Consider the following 4,981-nt stretch of genomic DNA (forward strand, 5'->3'; position numbering starts at 1 on the left):
CTTTTGAGTGTGTAGCAAAAGAGTATGCACGTTCTGGGACATACTTCGATGACGTCATGCAACTTGAACGACAACGTGGTTGCCTAGTTACGCACACCACAACTGTTAACGTTTCATTCATTCTTATGTCCAATAAAATTTTATTTACTATTCCCATCTTTTTTTCTCATCGTTTTTTTTTTCTCAATACATTTTACAATGTGTTCTTCTACCAAGTTGAGGAGTGAAGAAGCAGGGCGGCGTCGTCGTAGAACCAAACGCAGGTCGTTTGTGAGGCGGCTGGTTCTGACGTTCATGTGCAATGTGTGTAACGAAAGCTACTTATTTTAAAGTTCAAATATTGAAAGTTTATAGTATAACTATTGTTTACCGTATTTTATACTTAATTTTATACTTATGTATATAACTCAAAAATACCCAGATGAAAATGAACCATGCTTTTACTATAGTAAAAGTATAGTAACCATGTTTCTTTGGTTGGACTAATAAAGTTAACATTTGTACAGCCACAGTATTACTACAAATAAGTCAGTGTGGTTAAACTATGGTTAGTGTAGTAAAAGGAGTTTATTTTCATAAGGGTTTATAGTAAGGTATAAATCTAAGACAGAAACATCAAAAGAAATACATAAAAAAGACACTTGCATGACACTGTACTAGAGCCTTTTTATTTATTGTTTTGTAGCCTGATAACCCCACACCATACTGCCAGCTGAATGCAACGGCCCCCATCCTGAGGATGTTTTTGGACAGGGAGTCTGACCTCCGCCCCTATCTGCGCCTGACCAGACCATCCATAATCAACCTCATAGAGGCACTGCCTTATCAGGTTGATCATGGATGGTCAAAAGACATAGAGGTGGTGATGTTTCTGTACTGGCTGGCCCATGCTGCTTCCTATAAGGTTGTGTCCTCAGCATTCGACATCCCTAAATCGACTGTGCACAGGGTTGTGCACAGGGTTGTGCACAAGGTCAGCAGGGCTATCCTTGGCCTGCTAAAAATGATGGTGCGTCTCCCTCAGGGTGAAGAGTTGGAGGAGGTTGGTGCAGGGTTTGCCAGGCTTGCAGGCTCTCCTGCTTTTCGGATGGCAGTTGGAGCTATTGACGGTTGCCACATCCGTATAAAGCCCCCAGCAGTCAATGCAGCCTGTTATTTCAACAGGAAATTATTCCATTCAGTCCAGCTCCAGGCTGTATGTGACCACAGAGGAAAGTTCCTTGACATCTGTGTTGGCTTTCCTGGATCTGTCCATGATGCAAGGACCCTAAAGAACAGCGCCATTTACAGCAGGCAGTTGTACCCACCCGAAGGCCGGTGCATCCTGGGAGATGGAGGGTACCCCTGCCTGACATCACCCATCACCATCATGACCCCCTACCGTGAGCCTGTTGCCTCTCCAATTGAGGCCCGCTACAACAGGCATCATTCCAGGGCCAGGTGCGTGATTGAGAGGGCCTTTGGCATGCTGAAGACCCGCTGGAGGTCCATCTTTTTTAAAGCCCTTGAGGTGAGCCCAGACTTCACCCCCATCGTTGTTACATGCTGTGTCATTTTGCACAACATGTGCTTTGCCACCGGTGACATCATGGAAGCAGATGTGGGCGATGATGATGAGGATGCCAACAACGAAGACAACGCTGACACCAACAGAGAAGTTGTGTGTGGTGATTTCATGAGGAGCCGTCTGGCAGCAGCAGTTTCCGCACCCGACGTCCACGTTCCTGCATTAATGGAACATGACTATGTTTAGAGTCATCCATCTTTACTTTCCTTTGTTATAAAGTTTATATTGTATTGTTTTAAAGTTCTAGAAGTTATTTTTATTAAACCACATTCTCAGTTAAACAATTATTTCATGATCGTAGTAATAAGCACTTTTGTATTGTTAATATTAAAAACATTCCAATTAACATACAATGTAACATACATGGGTTTTCATTATATTAGCTCTAAAATCGTCTGCAAAATTGTAGCCAGGTAGAAAAATTCAATCCTATGGAATTGGGAGAATTTAGAAAAGGACTCACCCTCCACAAATAATCACTACCTCCTCCTTTCCTGGCTGCTTCTCCAACCACTACTCAACCCTTGATTTCAGATGTTTACTATATATGAAAAACAATACTCTGTGTAGTGTGTCAATCAAATTTGTTCATAAATGCTATACTGATTTTCATAAACTCAATCAATTGTCAACAACTGAATACAGTGCCAATTAATTTTTATATTAACCCTTTCAGATTCTGCATTCATTCCAATGGACATAATTAACTGATATTAACTATGGTGGACTGAGACAGAGGGTATAACTAAATATATGTCATAATATATATAAATATATAAAAATTATACAAACGTCTGTCTGTCTGTTAACAGCATATCTGTCGAACCTTTAGTCCGAGGGATTTCAACCTTGACAGGTGTCTTGCTACGGGCACGAGTAAGTGCAGTGCCAAGTTTGAGATGGCGTTGTTTGGATGAGAAATGCAAATGATATTGTTAAATATATCATTTTTAGAGGGTTGTGGTTTAAAATAAACATTCTGACATTAGAGGGTTGTATCTGTAAAAGAAGCACAAAGAAAAGTTGTGGTTTAAAAATAAACATTCTGACATAAAGACTCTGTTAGCTTAACATTAAATCAGCTATACTGTTTACTTCTGAATATTATATTTTTACTCAATTTTCCACATTTATTTTATGTCATTATGTCAGGATCAGTATTTGCTTTCTACCAAAGACAAATAAAAATGTCTCAGAACTTTTGCTGTGTAATTGTAACAATGAGCTCTCAAACACACCAAACCAACAATTACTAAAAACACACTCAAAAACTGATTTTGCACAGGCCTTTTGCACTAGTATATATAAAATGTATATTATCAATGGATTTTACATTTACTGTAGAATTAAAGAATGGTCATATTTTTGTTCCTGGAATATAATTTAAGACGAATTAATACCATAATCACTCAAACAGAATGAAAAATCATACCAGAGATGGTCTTAATTTACAATTTGATTAATTTATTAATTCATTATAATAACTGATTAACTCTTTATACAAACTGATTAATTAATTAATTACAATTATTTATTAGTTAAAGATTTGGTCAGGACCTCCATCAAATTAAGGAGCCTCTCTTCCCTAGCTGCTACCTCTCTTCTCATCTCCTCATCCCTCATCTCCATTCTCACTCTAAATTCTTCTTCTCTCCTCCTGGCTTCTTCTTCTCTCTCTCTTCTCTCTCTTCTCTCTTCCTCCTTTCTTCTCTCCCTCTCTTCAAACTCTCTTTCTCTTCTTTCTTCTCGCAGCTGTGCCTCTTCCTCTCTCTTAGCCTCCCTTTCCTCCAGCTCTCTCAAATAGGAAAGAAGCTCACTCTCTCCTGACCCTCTCTTCCTTTTTGTGCCTCCAATGTTAGAAGGGCCAGGAACAGAGGGACCAACAGCCTCATCCTGGTCACCAGACTGTATTAATACTGGTGGGGTGATGGATGGCTTTGAGCCTAATGCAGCATCCATCACCCCATACCACTTCCAGGATGCGGCTGTCAGTTCCCCTCCCTCTGTGCTGACCCCTGACTGTGGACACTTAAGATCCTATAACATTTGTGGGAAAAAGACTTACAATTACTTACATTTTTTTTAACTAATTATTTATATTTAAGGCAAAATAGAAGACAACATACATCACATTTACTTACTTTGTACTTTTGCTTAAGATTTTCCCACTTTTTCTTAACCCATGCCGCTGAAACCTTTCCCAGCAGGTCGCTTTGATGAACGAAGGCTCTTGTGGACCCAAAAGAGAACACAGCAAGCACATTTACAAGTTATTCACAACAATACCATTGGAAGCTTTTGAATTTATAAAGCAAACACAGAACATGCATTACTAAGTTAAAACCTATGAGTATCACTTGTACACCCTAAAATAGTAATAAAACAGACATTAAATGAGAGTGTTTAGAGCTCAATTATTCTCACACTAACTTACTCCTTTCTAGAGCTATTTAAGTAAACACATATCCATATCATTTCTCCTACTGAGCACACCTTTGGACTAAAAAACACAGAGGAACATTTTACAGGAGTTGTACAGTGGATGTATATTTAATTACTCACAATAATATTTCTATAACAAATCAGAGGGATAGACATTGGGACAGACTTTTCCTACATCCGATGGATAATTTTTTTTTACACAATATAACAGCAAATATATAAGCCTATGACACATAACAAATAAAGTAAAATACCAATTACTGCAGCATCTACAAAAGCATACAAATGTCAATGACCGCTACTTACTCAAAACCTTTGATTGCCGCGTTTCTTTTCCCTGTGAAAAGGACATCATTGGCAATGCGCCAGTTAATGAGGCGCTCAGTATCTTCATCGGACCCTACAAGATAAACACGGTACTTTTTTAGCACAACATAAACCCAATAATATTATGAGACAATAAAATATAACTTTAATTAGGGTTAAACATTTGAATTCTTACACTTAAAAGCTGAGGGCGCATCTCCGCTGCTGCATCCGGCTGCCATGTGTACATCACCGCAAAGCCATCGCAAAACTCCTCCCTCCCGCACGCAATGGGTTGTGGGCAATATTAGCCGTAAGAGTGTGCATTGATCGCACTTTGCACTACATTTCTAAATTCTGCATAAAAACGTTTTCATATGAGTGAATGATTTTTGGTGTTTTTGTCACACCTCAGAACCGTCTGTTTGGTGTTACTCACAACACATGAATCAATCACAGACAACTAAAGACTGAACACAGAGGAACTAAATACACAGAGGTAAAGAAATAAATGACGAACAGCTGTGATGAATGAATGTCCATGGTAATTGATGAGTGGAGGGAGAAAACAAACAAAGGAAAACGTGATGAAGGAAAACAAACTGAAAGTCCATGAAAACGAAACTAAAGGTGAATGAGTGCAGATGACTAGTGATGTGACGTTCG

At 38.8% G+C, this 4,981-nt stretch overlaps 1 long non-coding RNA gene across 1 annotated transcript; it reads right to left on the minus strand.

The window, feature by feature from the left end:
* Positions 1-2,429: 2,429 nt before the first annotated feature.
* Positions 2,430-4,582, minus strand: LOC307158503. Its single transcript, XR_013821235.1, has 4 exons — positions 4,512-4,582; positions 4,316-4,409; positions 3,709-3,796; positions 2,430-2,566 (listed from the first exon to the last, which is right to left on the minus strand). It is a non-coding gene; the product is annotated as an uncharacterized lncRNA (long non-coding RNA).
* Between the last annotated feature and the right edge of the window lie 399 nt (positions 4,583-4,981).

Source organism: Squalius cephalus (genome assembly GCF_949319135.1).
Source record: "Squalius cephalus genome assembly, chromosome: 1".
Lineage (NCBI taxonomy): Eukaryota > Metazoa > Chordata > Actinopteri > Cypriniformes > Leuciscidae > Squalius > Squalius cephalus.